We start from the raw sequence: 18,749 nt of genomic DNA on the forward strand, positions 1-18,749 counted from the left end.
AGGGCTTCCTAGCGGGCCGATTTCCTATTGCACAAGTGTGGTCCCAGTCCTGCAGTATCAACACTGGGGCTGGCCTGTGCTCAGCGGTCACAAGTCCTTGGGGCCTGCATGTACGGGCTTGATTTGGGGAGATTATGAACCCCGGCATCTGCATCTACAGGGCAGGTCCACGTATTGTTTCTCTCTCTCTCTCTCTCTCTCTCTCTCTCTCTCTCTCTCTCTCTCTCTCTCTCTCTCTCTCTCTGCCTTTCTTGTTTTGTGATGAGGGTCTCGTTATCAATCCTTGCTTGCCTAGGACTCACACTATGTAGCCCAGACGGGCTTTAAACCTGTCCCTGTCCTCCCAAATGTTAAGAGTCATTCTCATGAGAGTTTCATTCTTCCAAGTTGGACACGCAAGGAATTGATTTTTTTCTTTTCTGTGTGTGTGTGTGTGTGTGTGTGTGTGTGTGTGTGTGTGCACTTGTGGAGGCCAAAGACTGATCTGAAAGGCTGGGGAACCTCAGAGAAGTCTCCTGTTTCACCTCCTCATTGCTGGCGTTATGAGCACGTGATCTTGTGCCTTGCTTTGTTTTATGTGTGGGTCCTGGGGAAATGAACTCAGGTCCTTTGGTTTGTACAAGGCACTTAATGGACTGAGCCATTTCCCAAGGCCATTTCCCCCTTTTCTTTTATGGTACTGAATTCAATTTCTATTTTAAGCCTCAACCTACTGGAGAGCAGAAGCCAGTTGTTCTCCTTGGCCCCTTTCTTCAGGGTAACTTCTAAAATGAGAAGCTCTGTCTAGAGTCTTGGTGGGGCAGTAGTCCTATGGACTTCATGCTAATTGACGTCCTGTCTTTGCTGGGGACAGAGCTCCTCAGCTTTCAGCATTCATGGCTGTCTCATGGTTGCCCATCCACACGGCTCATGGTTGGTTGGGTCAACCTTGTGTTCTTAGGCAGAAATTTGTGTTTTCTTTTTCTTTCTTTCTTTCTTTTTTTTTTGGTTTTTCGAGACAGGGTTTCTCTGTGCAGCTTTGTGCCTTTTCTGGAACTCACTTGGTAGCCCAGGCTGGCCTCGAACTCACAGAGATTCGCCTGACTCTGCCTCCCAAGTGCTGGGATTAAAGGCATGGACCACCACTGCCCTGGCTTGCGGGCAGCACACACCTTTAATCCTATCACTCAGGAGGCAGAGACCCATCTGGATCTCTGTGAGTTCAAGGCCAGCCTGGGCTACAAGAGAGAAACGGAACCAGGCAGTGGTGACACAGGCCTTTAGTCCCAGGAAGTAATATGGCAGAACACAGAAAGGTATCTAAGGTGTAAGGAAACAGGAACTCGCTCTCTTGAGGCTGAGGATTTCCTAGATGTAAGCTAGTGGCTGGCTGTTCTGCTTCTCTGATCTTTCAGCTTTCACCCTGATATCTGGCTCTGGGTTTTTTATTATAAGACCTTTTAAGATTCGTGGTACACACACATTCTTCCAAAAATCACTTCCATCCAGCAATGGTGACACGTGTCATTAACCCCATGACTAAAAGTTCAAGGCCACATTGGCTACGGAGTGAGACTATCTCTGAGAATGTCTATTGAGTAGCCTGTGATGTCTAGGAAGAGGCTTCAATAAGGTTGAACTGTGATATTATCCTGCCATCTTGTGGTAATCACATAATCAGGATATTTATTATTTGTTTGTTGTTTGTTTATTTGGACTGGAACCTGGACAGTCACTTCTTTTTCTGAAAAGAACAAACATTCAGTCTTCCAGGATTCTTTACTAATAACCATTGTACTCTATGAAGAACAGATTATTCAAACAGCAATTTATAGCAGAATGTGGCAGCACATACCCATAATCAGTGGTGGTATTGTGTTCCCCAAAATATTGTGCACCCTAATAAACTTATCTGGGATCAGAGACAGAACAGCCACAATATTAAACATAGAGGATAGGCAGTGGTAGCACATGCCTTTAATCCTAGCATTCCAGAGGCAGAAATCCATGTGTTCAAGGATATAGCCAAGCATGGTGACTCATCACGCCTTTAATCCCAGAAAGTGAGCCTTTAATCCCAGGGAGTGGTGGTAGAAAGCAGAAGGGTATATAAGATGTGAGGACCAGAAACTAGCAGCATTTGGCTGGTTAAGCATTTGCCTGGTTAAGCTTTCAGGCTTTTGAGCAGCAGTTCAGCTGAGATTCATTCTGGATGAAGACTCAGGCTTCCAGTCTGAGGAAACAGGATCAGCTGAGGAATTGGCAAGGTGAGGTAGCTGTGGCTTGTTCTGCTTCTCTGATCTTCCAGCATTCACCCCAATGCCTGGCTCTGGATTTGTTTTAATAAGACCTGCTAAGATTCATGCTACAGTAATCCCAGCACTCAGGAGACAGTGGCTTGTCTGAGGCCAGCCTGGTCTCCATAAGTGAGACTTTGTTTCAAAACAAACAAACAAAAAAACAAGCCTAGTGGTGGTGGTGTACACCTTTAGTCCTGGCACCCGGGAGGCAGAGGCATGCAGATCTCCGAGTTCAAGGCCAGTCTGTTCTACATAGTGAATTCCAGGAGAGCCAAAGCTACACAGAGAAACCCTGTCTCTAAAAAATCAAAACAAACAAACAGCAAGTTATACTAGGATCAATTTTTTAGTACATATATTTTTCTTTTATTTGCATGGGTGTTTTGCCTGCCTGTATGTACCGTGTGTGTGTGTGTGTGTGTGTGTGTGTGTGTGTGTGTGTGTGTGTGTGTGTGTGACCAGTGGAGGCCAGGAGAGGGCATCAAATTCCCTGGGACTGGAGTTATAGACAGTTGTGAGCTGCCAAGCAGATGCTGGGAACTGAACCCAGGTCCTCTTGAAGAGCAGCCAGAGCCCTTAACAACTGAGCCATCTCTCCAGCCTCTTAGGCCAATCTTAAAGCCGTGAATGGGGCTGCACACTTAGAGATGGAGGCAAGAGGCTCATGGTTTAAGGCTAGCCTGGGCTACACAGCATGACCTTGTCTCAAAACCACAAAGGTCAGTCTTGGTGCTGTGTGCGTGATGACCTCAAATATTCAATAACTGTCCATTTGCTGTGTGTAGCAATGTTAGGCTTCCAGAGGAAATAAATACAATCCCTGCTCTCAGTGAGCTTAAACTAAGCTGAAATAAGGACAATTTGTACACACAGTTACACCTACTATGGTGGCCTGGCACACTCCTATAACCCCAGCAATAGGAAGATGGAGATAGGAGCTGTTCAGTGGTGGCGCACGCCTTTAATCCCAGCACTTGGGAGGCAGAGGCAGGCGGATCTCTGTGAGTTCGAGGCCAGCCTGGGCTACAGAGTGAGTTCTAGGAAAGGCTCCAAAGCTACACAGAGAAACCCTGTCTCTAAAAAAAAAAAAATCTAAATTGCAAGACCAAAAGCATGTGTATGCTATATAAAGAGATACTTTGAAAATAGGGCGGTACCGAGGAATACGGCATTGGGTTCTAAGGGAATCACCACGGCCTCCTTTGAGAACAGGGGCATGGTGGTACTTGCTTGAAACCCCAGACTTAAGAGGTTGAGGCAGGAGGGTCAGAAGTTCAAGGCCAGTCTGTGCACATAGTGAGTTGGAGGCTAGCCTAGAGTACATGAGACCCTGTCATAGAAACAAAACAAAGTCTCACATAGGAGGGTCCTGCGGCAGAAAACCTCTGGGTTGGCACAGAAGCTTTTGATTAGGGAACCACTGTCCCTGTTAAAATAGTTTATTTGTAAAACACAGCGCGTGTAATTTAAGACACGGATGGAAAGGAAGATATTATGACGACATAGTGAGAGCAGTAGCCCTGGGGTTTTATTTCTGCATCCCATAGGGTTGTCAGTGTTCTACACACACACATACACACATAAACACACATAAACACACACATACATACACACACACATAAACACACACATACATACATACACACACACACATAAACACACACACACATAAACACACACACAAATACACACATACACACACATACACACACACATAAATACACACATACACACATAAACACACACACATAAATACACACACATACATACACATACACATAAACACACACATACATACATACACATAAACACACACACACATAAACACACATACATACATACATACATACATACACACATACACACACATACATACACACATATACACACACACATAAACACACACATACACACATATACACACACACATACACATACACACACATACACACATACAAACATACACACCTAAAGGCACACATACACACATATAAGCACACACACACACACATAAACACACATATACACACACATAAACACACACATACATACACACACACATAAATGCACATATACACACACAGAGTAAGATAAACGAATATAAACATGGTGAAACGTACACTGAAAGTGAACACAGGAAAGGCGGGCTTCTGAAGAAGAGCAGGAGTTTGCTCTGTATAAACTGGGCTCTCAACCTCAGCAGGTCCTGTTTGTCTGTCCTTGGGAATCTGAAAATTTAACTATGGACTCCAGGAAAACATCCCAGTAGAGCCGAGTGTCTGAGTGAGAGGTGACATCAAACTGGAGATCCGTGACAGGGTCCAGGATACGCAAGGGAAAGAGAACAGGCCTCTGGACATGCTGCTGCCTCGGGGAGATTGCAGCCTGAGGGTGAGCTCTGAGGCCTTCCATCAGGAAGTGTCTTGACCGGGAGAGCCCACCTGAGAACACCTTAGCTGTTTCACCCAACTATGGTGGCACATGCTTGGGATCCCAGCACTTAGGAAATGAAATCAGGAAAATCAAGAGTTCAAGGCCATTCTCAACTCCATTAGGGAGTTTGAAGCCAGCTTGGGAAACTTACAGCTGCTGGGATTACAGATACACGCTACCACGGCCCGTTTACACAGTCCTGGGGCTCGAGCCCTGGGTTCCATGAACACTAGGAAAACGGTCTGCCACCTGAGCCACACCCCCAGCTCTAAGTGGACCAGACTCCCTAAAACATCTCTAGCAGCTGTAGGTGGGCTAGTCTGGAGGCCAAGACCAACAGTGGCTGTCCTGATGCTACTTTGCTCTGCCTGTGTGGACCCCACTGTTCTAGAGACACCTCTAAATCAGGGACTTCATCCATTGCTCTACCTGTGTGGACCCCACTGTTCAATAGGCACCTCTAGATCAGGGACTTTATCCATTCCTCTGCCTGTGTGGACCCCACTGTTCAATAGACACCTCTAAATCAGGGACTTCATCCATTGCTCTGCCTGTGTGGACCCCACTGTTCAATAGGCACCTCTAAATCAGGGACTTCATCCATTGCTCTGCCTGTGTGGACCCCACTGTTCAATAGGCACCTCTAAATCAGGGACTTCATTCCTCTGCCTGTGTGGACCCCACTGTTCAATAGGCACCTCTAAATCAGGGACTTCATTCCTCTGCCTGTGTGGACTCCACTGTTCAATAGACACCTCTAAATCAGGGACTTCATCCATTGCTCTGCCTGTGTGGACCCCACTGTTCAATAGACACCTCTAAATCAGGGACTTCATCCATTGCTTCTGGGCCTCACTGGGACCAGTTCTACATATTTGTGCAAGTGATTAACTCCATGCCAGCCCCATGAGTCTTCCCAATACTTTAGGGTCATCTTGCTTCTGTTTTTCATCTGTCAAGCACTGTTCATTCCATAGAAATCTTAGTTAACTTGATAGGATCTTGCCAGAGAAATCGAATGCCTTCAGTAAACACACCCGGATTAGCTGGTCTCCTGTGTGGCTATGAGCCTCCAGGAAGGGGGACTCCCTTGTCAATGATTAAACGGCATCAAAGCCGGTTTGTTCCAGTTGATAAGATGTGTCTGCTTTCTTTCTTTCACCCTAAGTTCCAGTGCTGGGAAGGCCTGAGTCCCATCAATCTTGACAGTCTGCTTAAGATGCCTTCCTTATTCAGTAGGGGGGAATGGTTGGCTGGAGGCCAAGGTCACTAGGAGACTCTCCCCTGGCGCTCAAGTGTCTCCTGCCAAGATTTCCTGTCCCTTTGGTGGCAGATCTGCTATGGGAACAACTTCACCATCTGCATGGAATGTGCGGACAGAAAAGACTCAGGACACAGGGGTCATCAGCTTCCCCGCCCCAGCCCTGCGGGAGCTGAAGCCGTTGCCCCTACCGCATGCTCTTGGGAAACAGGAACTCTGAAGGACTGCTGGGTGCTTACCCTGGAGTGTTTCACCAGCCCTAGGACGGGACTGCTTGACGGCAGAGCGCAGCTCCCAGGTGCAGCAAGAGGCAATGGGCAAATAGGGTGCTTGCAGGGACCATTTTGTGGTGCATACGTTCAGATGCAAGAAAAGTCCTGGCGGTGGAGAGAGAGCCTGGCATTAAGAGCACTCACTGCTCTTCCAGAGAGCTTCCCTTAGGTTTCCAGCACCCAGGTTGGTGGCTCTCAGTGGCCCGCAGCTCCAGTTCCAGGGGTTCTGAAGCCCTCTTCTAGTCTCCATGGGCACTGCATGAAGGTGGTGCACACAAACTCACATGGACTCACACACATATATGTATACACGAGAAATAGTTCTTTAAAAAAAATTAAATAGAACATCGTTTTCCCATGAAAGTGTCTGTAGGTCTGTCCTGGTGGAAATCCTCTAGCCTGGCTTAACAAATAATTTCAGGAGGACTGCAGACAGGTCTGACTCACCTAGACTCACCACAAGAACGCATTATACGGGCTATGGGTGAAGCGCCATTGGTAGAGCCAACTGGGCATGCGCAAGGTTCTGGCTTTGCTCCCAGTACCACACACACCAGGAGTGGTGCACATGCCTATGATGTCAGTACTTGGGAGGCAGAGACAGGAGGGTCAGAAGTTCAAGGTTATTCTCACTACATAGTGAGTTTGAGGCCAGTTTGAGCTACTTGAGACTCTATTTTTTTAAAAAAATAATTTTCCTTTTTTATTAAGAAATTTTCTATTCATTTTACATACCAACCACAGATCTCCCTCTCCTCCTGCCCTCCAGCTTTTCTCCCCAACCTACCCCCCATCCCCACCTCCTCCAAGGCAAGGCCTCCCATGGGGAGTCAGCAGAGCCTGGTACATTCCGTTGAGGCAGGTCCAAGCCCCTCCCGCCTCCTCAAGGCTGTGTGAGGTGTCCCACCACAGGCAGTGGGCTCCAAAAAGCCCACATATGCACTAGGGACGGATCTTGATCCCACTGCCAGGGGCCCCTTAAGCAGGTCAAGCTACACAACTGTCTGGCTTATGCGGAGGGCCCAGTCCAGTCCCACGGAGGCTCCACAGCTGTTGGTGCAGTTCATGAGTTCCCACTAGCTTGGTTCAGCTGTCTCTGTAGGTTTCCCCATCATGATCTTCACCCCTCCCCCCCCTTGCTCATACAATTCCTCTTCTCTCTCTTCAGCTGGACTCCTGGAGCTCGGCCTGGTGCTTGGCTGTGGGTCTCTGCATCTGCTTCCATCAGTTACTGCATGAAGGCTCTGTGATTAGTTAGGGTAGTCACCAGGCTGATTACCGGAGTAGGCCAGTTCAGGCGCCCTCTCCACTATTGCTAGTAGTCTAAGGTGGAGACTCTAAAAAAAAGAAGAAAGAAAGAAATCCAAAGGTGAGATCGTGAACAATACAGAAAAGAAGCGAATTTCTGTTCACATCGGTTAAACAAGTCCCCAGATTCTCAGAACACAAGGTTAACACCAAGTTGTGCTGTCCAGGTTTTGTTGCTGTGGAAAAGTACCGGGGTTAAATCAATCCAGAGGAGGAAAGGTTTATTTTTGCACCCTGGTTAGAAACCCTGCTCTCCTGCACTCCCGTCGGGTGCCCGGGTGATTTATTTGAACTCGCTGACCCTGGTGTGGCCAGTGTGGGTGACAGGTGATGGAAGTGAGTGCTTTGGGCTTACACGGGTAAGATGGAGGAGGAGCATTCGGTGCTGGGCTTGAAGGGAGAGAGTGAGCTTGTGGAAAAGAAGAAATTGAGTCAGAAAGCAGGATTCCAATGGTTAATTCTGTTGTTAATCAGACATGGGTGAACTGGAGCTTGGCACCACCCTCCTCTGGGGACCAAGGCAGGTGGCCCGAGTCCTATGCCCTGATGCCAGCTCTTTCTGCAGGCTCACTGGCTGGATGGCTTGTCACTGCTCAAGGGTCAGAGCTGCCTCTCTAGGTTCCCACACCCTGCCCAACCCTTGAACTGAGTTCTGCAGCTGACGGAGCTCTGTAACCAGGCTGGGCTGGCAGGCTCCCCACTCCTCAGAGTTTCTGCTCTGAGATGAGCTTTCTGAAATGCCTTTGAAGTCTCACGGTCCTGGATACGACTCCAGACCCCTCCACCTCCTTATTCTACATCCTCACACAAGTGGCTCAATCTTGTGGGAAACGTCATGGATAAAGGTCACAATTCCTGGCAGGTATCCTGACTGTCAACCACCCATGCGCCCAGGTTGCTGTTACCTTGAAGAGTTTGACAAACTGAATTGGAGTTGTGATTTGTTTTCCACCCCTGGTTATAGGACCTGTCCAACATAGTTATAAGCAATGCAAGTTATGACATATTATGCTGGATTTATTTCCTTGCTTCAAATTTTAAAGCACCATAGATCTAGGTCATCATGGAAAGATTTAAACGAGATGGGGAAAAAAAACCCACTTTTTTTCCCCCTGCTAAACCTCTGGGGTGGGGCTATGTATTTTGATTTTATACTTAGCACATTTTATTGTTTTTTTTTTCCCTTTAAAGAAAAATAAGACAGGGTTCTAGTCTCAGTTAGCTTGGTACTTGCTGTGTAACCCGGACTGGCTTCAAACCTGAAACCATTCTCCTGCCTCAGCCTTGCAAGTAGCGTGGTTACAGGCGACTGCCACCAGCCCTGGCTTACCTAACCTTTTTAGTTCAATAAGCAACCTCAGTCTCTTGTGGTTTGGATTTGATTTGTCCCTGGAGGTCTCACATGGTAGGAGTTTGGTCCTTAGTGTGGTGATTTTTTTTTTTTTTTTTTTTTTGGTAAAACAAAGTTTTATTGGGGTTCTTACAAGAGTAGAAATGACTCAAAGACAGCTATAGCACCAAGCCCACACCATCATGAGTGACAATTCACAGAATCTGGAGCCTGGAGCTAGTGTGGTGATTTTTAAGATGTGGTGGGATCTATATATTACCATGGGGGCCGGTGCTCAAGGAAGGAATTTATGTAGGGTTCACGATACTCTGCTTGGCTCTTGAGAGAGTGTAATTATAAAGGTACATGCCTGGGCCTGTCTCCCTCCCAGGCTTCCTGTCTGGCCAGATCTTACACACTTTTGCCATGATGTCATCCACAATGGCATCCAGCGAAAAAAACTCCTTAAAAGAGCTGACATTATGCTGGACTATTCAGAAGCAGAAATCTGATAGTCGGACTTGGATGCAGTGGTTCATGCCTGTAACCCCAGAGCGCAGGAGGCAGAGATCTGAAACTCTCTGTGAGCTAGAGGCCAATCTGGAGGTGGGGGAGGGAAGGGAGAGGGAGAGAGGGAGAAAAAGACCTGTGGTGGCCCTTAGGTCAACGCTGTTTCCTCACAGTAATAATCACTGTTTTCTTCCCACTACGTTATTTCTTATGTGGCTTGGGAATTTCAAGCAAAGAGAACCAAGAATTTGCAATTAAAGAAAAATTATGGAAGAGAGATGAAAGGCTTCCATTTCAATGGGATACGTGTGTTAGAGGCACGTGCATACGGCCTCAGTGGTGAGGTGCCTGCTGATTATTTCAGTGGCAGCCTTTTTAATTAGCATGCCACAGTCACACACTTTCCCATCGGCTCTCATAACTGCTCTTCCAACGAGGTTTCCACCAGGGATGCTGTTAGCTGAAATAACAGATGACCCATTTCCGAGTTAATGAAGAGACGGTGAAGGCTCTGGAGCTCACATTAAAAGAGGTCCAGGGAGATTCCCCTCTGCTAGTCCTGTGATCAAAGCATCCCAAGGCGGATGGAAGTGCCAGTCCCTTCTAGCTCTGTCAGCTTCTTGCCCATGCCTGTCATGGGAGAGGTCAGCTTCCCATGGCAGCTCGGATTCTATCTTCCCAGAAGATAATCCTCTCCCCACATCTCTCACACACAGGCTTAAGTGTGCTCAAGGGTTGGAACATCTTCATTTGGCTTAGGCTATCAGCTTGAGTGTGACGGACATTGAACAGTCAACCATAATGTCCTCCACATTCTTCCGTGGGGGTGGAGGGCGTCATCTGATCTGAGGTTGGCAAGCTACAGACATGGGACTGTATCTGGCAGGCTGGCTGTTTTCAAAAGTGAAGTTTTCTTGGCCCACAGCCACGCACATATGCTCACACATTGCTGATGGCAGCTCTCATGCCACAGGGGCAGAGCTGAGGATGACAAAAAACGGTACGCCCCATACAGCCTAAACAATTTATGGTCTGACCAACCCTTTGATGAGTTTGCTCGCCTTTGCTCTGGATGAAGCAAAGGAATTAAGTTAAACAACCAGTCCAAAGTCAAAGGGCTGATAGGAAGCAGAGAAGGGAGTCCAGATACCCCAACCCCAGGTCTGCCAGGGCAGAGACAGGAGCCCAGATACCCACTGTCCCCAGGTCTGCCAGGAGACTTTCTTTGACTGAGCTGGCATTTTTTGCCATGTCTACCGATAGTGCCTAACAAATAGAATACTGCTGACTTAAACTTGTGGGAAAAAAATGGCCGCAACAACTGATCCAGCACTTAGAAACAACTATTTCAGGGGCTGGAGAGACGGCTCAGTAGTTCAGAGTACTTGTTGCTCCTCTGGAGGGCCAGGGCTCTATTTCCAGCACTCACATGGCAGCTGCAGCTCTAATTCCAGGGGCATCTTCAGGCCTCTTCTGGCACCAGTCCTGCACACAGTACAGAGACATACACGCAGGCCAAACATCCAGACACCCACAAGAAAAAGACTCATGTGAGTATGAAAAGGGACTGGAGAGACGGCTCAGTGGTTAAGAGCACACTCTTGCAGAGGACCCAGGTTCAGTTCCCAGCAACCACAGGGCAGCTCACAACCATCCATAACTATGCCAGTTTCAGGGGATCTGATGCCTTCCGACCTTCTTAAGCACCAGGCATGTACACGATGTACAATTATACATGCAGGTAAAACACTCAAACACATAAAATAAAATAAATGAATCTGAAAAGCAGGGAGGCTGAGAGAGGGCAAGAGAAAAGGAAAAGATGTCTACCATGACCCACGGCCTCCACTAATGTTCTTCCTCATTTCATACACGCAGGCTTACATGTGCCTGGTTCTAAGAGCATGGCCCAGAGGTAGGACATCACTGTTTAACTCAGTGACTGGGGCACGGGGGGTACTGACACCCAGTTTTCAAAAGATACAAACACCAACTGGAATGTCGGAGCATTTCAGTAACCAGTGCGATAAAAAGAGAGATAGAAAAAATGACTTTATCTAGGGGTGGTGGCATGCGCCTTTAATCCTGGCAGAGGCAGGAGGACAAATCCAAGTTTGAGGCCAGCATGATATGTAGAGAGTTCTAGACCAGCCAGGGCTACTACATGAAGACACTGACACACACATGTAACATTTTCATGTAGACGAAATGTTGACCCATATTTATTTTGATAGTATTAAAACAATATATAGTCAGTATTAACCACACTTCCAAAAAATTCTTTTGAGATAGGATCTCATGATGTAGACCAGGCTGGCCTTGAAGTCACTGAATTCCATCTGCTTCTGCCTCCTAAGTGTTGAGATTAGGTGTGACTTCCAATTTTGTTTTTAGTGTGTGCGCGCGCGCCCATGAGTGTATGCTCATACATACAGAGGTCAGAGGAGGAGATCTAGTATTTTCCTCAATAAATAATTGAGATAAAATATACACTTATCTCTGTCTGTCTCTGTCTGTCTAACTCTCTCTCTGTCTGGGTGTGTATATGTGTGTAAATATCTGAAGCCTGCCTATGCTGGACAGCCATCAAGCTCCCAAGATCTGCTGTTCTCTATCTCCCAACACTTAGGTTATAGGCACACGTGGCTGTATTAGGCTCTTACATGCATGTTGGGGACTTGAACTTGGGTCCTGTTGCTTTCACAACAAGGACTCTTACCTACTGAGACATCTCTCGAGCCCCTGTGTATTTGTTTTTTAAGACAGGGTCTGGCTACTTAGGCTGGTTCCAAACCCTAATCTCCCTGCCTCAGCCTCCTCAGTGCTGGGTTCACAGATAGGGGCCGCCAAACCCAGCCATACTTTGAATTGGGTTTGGATCTTTTCTCATGCTAGTGAACGTTTCCAAATAAGGTCATAGTGCCGGTTACTTGTTTTTTGTTTTTGTTTTTTTTTTTTCCTCTGTTTTTTTTTAGACAGGGTCTCTCTGTGTAACTTTGAGCCTTTCCTGGGACTCATTCTGTAGATCAGCCTGGCCTTGAACTCACAAAGATCCTCCTGCCTCTGCCTCCCAAGTGCTGGGATTAAAGACATGTGCCACCACTGCCCGGCTAAAAGATATTTTTTGTTTTGTTTTGTTTTTTTTTGTTTTTTTTCTTCGAGATAGGGTTTCTCTGTGTCGCTTTGCGCCTTTCCTGGAACTCGCTCTGTAGCCCAGGCTGGCCTTGAACTCACAAAGACCTTCCTGCTTCTGCCTCCTGAGTGCTGGGATTAAGGGAGTGCACCACCACTGCCTGGCTGCTGGTTAGTTTTTCAAGAATTACTATTATTATTACTTGTCAACTTAATACAAGCTAAAATCATCTAGTAAAAGGGAACCTCAATTAAAATGTCTCCATCAGATTGGCCTTTTAGCATGTATGTGGGATATTTTTCCTTATTATGGATTGATGTGTGTGTGGGGGGTCCAGCCCACCACCCCTGGGCAAGTGGTCCTGAGTTTTATTCATGCACCCCTTTAGTCCCAGCACTTGGGAGGCAGAGGCAGGCAGATCTCTGAGTTCAAGGCCAGCCTGGTCTACAGAGTAAATTCCAGGGCAGCCAGGGCTACAAAGAGAAACCCTGTCTCAAAAAAAAAAAAAATAAATAAAATAAAATAAAAAATAAAAAAAATAAATAAAATAAAATATAATAAAAACAAAAAACCCAAAACAAACAACAATAACAAAGAACCATTAAAAAGGCAGGCTGACAAGCCCTGGGGAGCAAGCCGGTAAGCAGCGTTCCTCCACAGCTTCTGCTTCAGTTCCTGCCTCCAGGTTCCTGCCAACTCCCCTCAGCGATGGAGCGTGACTTACATGAGCTTTACTTTAATAAGCCCCTTCCCTCCCAGCTGCTTTTGGTCAGAATATGTGTAACAGCCACAGCAAGCAACTGATAGTCACCTGACATCCTGGGGCTTGGAACTCAGTGTCACTTGAAGGTCAGTGGAACTTATATATAACATCTGGTTAGGGGGCAAGACTCGAGGAAAAAAGCACCGGAGAATAAGTGAGCTAGTAGGCTGAGGAAAGAGACCTCAAAGCCACTGTGACCTACTTACGATGAAAACTGGATTATGTGGTGACTTGACTCTAAGTCTCCAGGGTTTCACTTCCTGTAACAAAACTCCAAGTTCCTGTCGGGCGGTGGTGGCGCACGTCTTTAATCCCAACACTCGGGAGGCAGAGGCAGGCGGATCTCTGTGAGTTCGAGGCCAGCCTGGTCTACAGAGAGAGTTCCAGGACAGGCGCAAAGCTACACAGAGAAACCCTGTCTCGAAAAACCAAAACAAAACAAAACCAACCAAACAAACAACAAATAAACAAAAGCCCTCCAAGTTCCTAAACACTCTACCGTGCCCCAACTCTTGTCTGTACCCAGTACATTTCCTAGGTCTGTCACAGGCATTAGTCCAAGGCAAGCTGTCCTCCATCTTCAGAATCCTGTGTGTGTGTCTAAGTGTACAGTGTGCATGCCACAGCATGTGGAAGTCAGAGGACAATCTCTCATGTTAGTCCCTGCCTTCCACCCTGTTTGAGGCAGTATCTTGTTAGCTGCTGCATACATCAGGGTAGCTAGCCCACATGCTTCCCAGTAGGAGCATTGGGTTTATAGGTGTGTGCTACTTGGGCCAACTTGACGTGGGTTCTCGAAATTCTAACTCAGTTACTTAACCCAGGGAGGAAAGTGTTCTATCCACTGGGCCATCCTACCATCTCCATTCATAAACTTTAAACGATTTATTACATTTGTTTTGCGCGCGCACACACACGCGCACACACACACTACCAACATTTGTCAGGCTTGGTGGCTAGTGTGATTACCTACCAAGCCATCTCCCTTTCCCTTATTCATGAAGTTTTAAAGATTAAGTTTCCAGTCTTTCTCCTCCAGATAAAAACACTTCCTCTGGGAATCCCTCTGCTTCCTGCAGAAAGAGTTAGAATTATAGGTGGCTGTCTCCCTGCCTTCCCAGTGGGTAATTATTCAAGCGACCTGCCTGGCACACTCGTTCCCTTGTCTGTCTCAAAGCTGTGAGTTTCTCGGGGGGCGTGGCTTCCTGTCTTTGCCACCCCGCAGGCACAGAAACAACATGCTTAGGTCTTCGGCTTGTGGTCGCTCAGGGAGCCCCACGGGCTTCTCTGGCCGAACGACTTCTGCTGTAAATAAAGGAGATGGTGGTGGTCAGTATGGAGGTCTAATGCACTTCTAACTCTAAAGTTTGTGAGCAAGTTTTCTCAGGAGATATCTTCCCCAGATCTGCCCTTGGGAACTCCTGGGTTCCACGATGGGGAGTTTTACAAACTGAGGAACCACAAAAACACAAAACAAACAAAAAACATGCCCAGTACTGATAAGGATGTGAAAAACTGAATATGTCATACACTGCTCCTCAAGATAAATGTCAGAACTGCTACTCTGAGAAACAAGATTTTTCTAGAAACTATAGCTACGCTGTCAACTTCGGGGGGGGGGGCGGGGGGGGGGTTCCTAATTTACCATGTTGATTTGGTATTGTACCATAATTTTATTGGCCTAGAAGTGTTAAACTTATTTTTCCATTTGTACAGGGATAACAGTGTATTAGATATATAAGGTCTTAATTTACATGTATTTGATTATAGATTTACAATTAATTTTCTCTTTTCTGAGACAGGTCTCTCTACATAGCCCTGGCTGTCCTGGCACTCACTCTGTAGACCAGGCTAGCCTCTTGGCCTTGAATCACAGAGATCCACCTGCCTCTCCTCTCAAGTGCTTGGATTAAAGGCATATACCACCATGCAGATTTGCAATTTCTTTTGTGGGAAGTGGTTTGAGACAGGATCTCAGGTACTTCAGGCTAGCTTTAAACAGGTTATAATATAGCTGAGGGTGACCTTGAACTTCCAATTCTCCTATTTCTACCTCCTGAGTGCTGGGTTTATAGGACCGCACCACAATGAACGGCATACATTTTAAAAAAGTGCAATTTCTTATAAAACAACACTCATTTCAGATGTGGGCATGCATGCCTGTAGTCCCAGCCTGAGGTCAAACAGGAGGATCATGGGTTCGAGGCTAGCTTGGGCTACATAGTAAGTTGCAGCTTAGCCTTGGCTGTGCAAAGGTGTTCTCTCAAATATAAACAAACAAATAAGTAAATAAAAAATGTGTGTGCCATGTGGCTCTTGGGTGCCCCAGGTCAATGAAATCTTATGTACCTACAAAAACTTGCATGTAAATATTCACGGAGCTCTATTTGTAATGGCAGGATAGAAGACGATGAATAAACCACAGTGTATCCGCACCATGAGACACCTGCTCAGCAATAAACGAGAATGAGTTACTGACACCTGTGAAAACCTGTGTGAATCTTAATTCTCCTGAGTGGGAAAAGCAAGTCTAGAAAGGCATATTGAAAATGCTATGATTCTACTGGTACATACGTATTTCTACAGAATCGCACTGTGTGTTGCTCAGGCTCGACTCAAGCTTATGGGATGGAGCGATTCCCCTCATCTGCCACTCCTGAGTAGCCGGGACTGCGTGTATGCGCTGCTCATCCTGCATAATGGTTTTCAGAAAACCGAGCCTTAGATATGGAAAGCAGATAGTGGTGAGCAGAGGTTAGAGATGTGGAAGGAGATTGGGGGAAGTGGTCATAAAGGGAGCCTTGAAGGGTTTCAACTGTTTTTTGTGTTGCTTTGTTTGGGACAGAGTCTCAGATATCCCTGCTGGCCTCAGATTCACTATATAGTCAAGGATGGCCTTGAATAAACTCTTGATCTTCTTGCCTAAGTCTCCCAAGTTCTGGGAGTCCAGGAGTGTATCTATCAGAAACACACACACAAACAAAACTGGGGGGGGGGTTGAAAAAGATCTGTAGATATTATTACCACCTATGCCCCAAACTGTGGTTATGATGTAATTTTGTGAGTTGGCACCATTGGGGGAAGCTAGGTAAAGGGTATATGAAAACTTCCTGAGGAAAGGTTTTTGTTGTTTCTTTTTTTTTGGGGGGGGGGCAGGGTTTCTCTATAGCTTTGGAGCCTGTTCTGGACTAGCTCTGTAGACCAGGCTGGCCTTGAACTCACAGAGATCCACTTGCCTCTGCCTCCCTGAGTGCTGGGATTACAGGAGTGCGCCACCACTGCCCGGCCTTTAAAAAAAAAAAAAAAAAAAAAAAATCAATTTTTTTTTTTTTTTTTTTTGGGTTTTTCGAGACAGGTTTCTCTGTGTAGCTTTGGAGCCTTTCCTGGAACTCTCTCTGTAGCCCAGGCTGGCCTTGAACTCAGATCCGCCTGCCTCTGTGTTGTTGTTTTGTTTCATTTTTCAAGACAGGGTTTCCCTGTGTAGCTTTGGAGCCTGTTCTGGAACTCACTCTGGACCAGGCTGGCCTCGAACTCACAGAGATCTGCCTGCCTCTGCCACCATCCCAGGCATGTGCCACCATCCCAGGCTGAGGAAAGTTTAATAACAAATTATTAACTATTTACATAGCACATTTTCAGATATGATGAAGATGCAAACTGTCTCCTTAAACATCAGAGAGCTTGAGTGAGAATTTTCTGCCCTATGACCCAACTGAAACCTGAGTAGAAAACTGAATTCAAGTTGTGTTTCATTTGAAATTTAAAGTCCCCAAAGACAGAATTATTAACAGAAGAGGGCTAGAGAGGTGGCTCAATGCTTAAGAGTACTGGCTGCTCTTCCAAAGGACCCAGGTTCAATTCCCAGCACTCACATAGCAGCTCACATAGTAACTCCAGTTTCAGGGGATCTGATACCTTCACACAGATACACGTGCAGGCAAAACACCAGTGTACATAAAATAAAAATAAATAAATCACTATGAAAGGAACTAGTAGGGGAGTATGTATGAAGATACAGAGGAACTTGATGTGGGTCCCCTGACACAGTGCAGAGAGGTGGCCCAGAAATGGACAGCGTAGAAGGGGCTCACATCTCACAGGAAGCTGTAGTTCAGCCTAATATGGAACAGAAGTGCCTTGTATCAACTGTGCTGGAGCTGGTCTGTGGTTGCAGTAGACGCTGTTGTTAGCTATTTCCTTCCATTGACAAACTCCCTCCTGGAGGAAGGATGGGGCCTCCTAAGATCCAGGAAGCTCTGGTCCTTGCAAGGTTCATAAGGTCCCCACCCCAGGGTCCTCCAATCAGTAAACAGACTCGGGGAGAGGGTTGTCCCGTGGGGCTGCCTGCGTGTTTTTCAGGAAGATCCAGGGATGCAGCTTTCATGGTGGAGTGTGCTTTGTGACGCAGGTCCTTTAGGTAACGCCACTGTAAGTCACCGGCTCTCCAAGATGCACTCAGGTAATTTCTTTGGTTTGTCCTTCAGTGCACTATCTGGGGTGAGTAGACATTTGTTCACATCTCGCCAGGAAAAGTCACACAACAGCCACTGTGTGTAGCATCAAGTCCAGAAGAGATGACCAGCACACACGGGTACGGATGGATGTACCCAGCACTGCAGGAGACCCTCTTCTACGATGCCCTTGGAAAGCTAGAAAGCTTAACATCATATTCCTTTAGGTAAACTAAAAGCAAGTTTACTATCTGCCATGAGGGGTGTATTTGCAGCTGATTACTGGCACATGTGGCTTCAGCAAATGTACTGATTCTCCTGCAAGGCAAAAACTGCTTATTGGTTTCAAGTTCCGAGGTTCCAAGGTTTGAGGGAAGTGGTCAGCAGTGTGGGCCAGGACTTTGATGTTTTCCATTTTGTTACCACTTGGTTGGCTGGTGTTCTAGTTCTGGTTTTGTTACTGTGATAAACCATGACCAAAAGCAATCTGGGGAGAAAGGGGTTGTCTTAGACTTCCAGGTCACAGTCCTTCATGGAGGGAAATCAGGGCAGGAGCTCAAGGCCAGGAGCCTGGAGCAGAAGCCAGGGTTGAACACTGTTTACTGGCTCGCACCTTTGTCTTGCATACTGCAGGCCATCTCCTTGGGGATGGTGCTGCCTACATCCAACGAGCAATCAAGAAAAGGCCCACGGGGCCACAGGCCAATCTGATCAAGAAAGTTCTTTAGTATATATAACACTCTCTCTTGTGTCTTATCCTATTGGAGAAAAAAAAATTGACAGAAGGACCTAGGTCACTGCTACCAAGTCACACTGTCAAGATGGGGCAGCAACCTTGGCTCTGGTTGTATGCATGGCTGTGAAGCAAGGACCTCACACTGTCCATCTGGAGGTGCCGTTTGCGAAGGGGATAAGGGGTTCTGCAGGAAGGCAGCAAGCTGTGCCTGCCCGTTCTCCTCCCCGCTCCATGCTATAGACCAAGATTCTAGTCCTAGCCAGAGGTTTACCA

General features: G+C 46.7%; 1 long non-coding RNA gene across 1 annotated transcript in view; it reads right to left on the bottom strand.

Moving 5' to 3' along the window:
• Window positions 1–6,919: 6,919 nt before the first annotated feature.
• The window catches only part of LOC143268923 (uncharacterized), a 45,416-nt gene continuing 33,586 nt past the window's right edge, over window positions 6,920–18,749 (bottom strand). Inside the window, exon 2 of the long non-coding RNA XR_013045146.1 lies at window positions 6,920–7,582. This is a non-coding gene — a long non-coding RNA (uncharacterized LOC143268923). The remainder of the gene's footprint in view (window positions 7,583–18,749) is intronic.

This window comes from Peromyscus maniculatus, chromosome 16 (genome assembly GCF_049852395.1).
Source record: "Peromyscus maniculatus bairdii isolate BWxNUB_F1_BW_parent chromosome 16, HU_Pman_BW_mat_3.1, whole genome shotgun sequence".
In the NCBI taxonomy this organism is placed as follows: domain Eukaryota; kingdom Metazoa; phylum Chordata; class Mammalia; order Rodentia; family Cricetidae; genus Peromyscus; species Peromyscus maniculatus.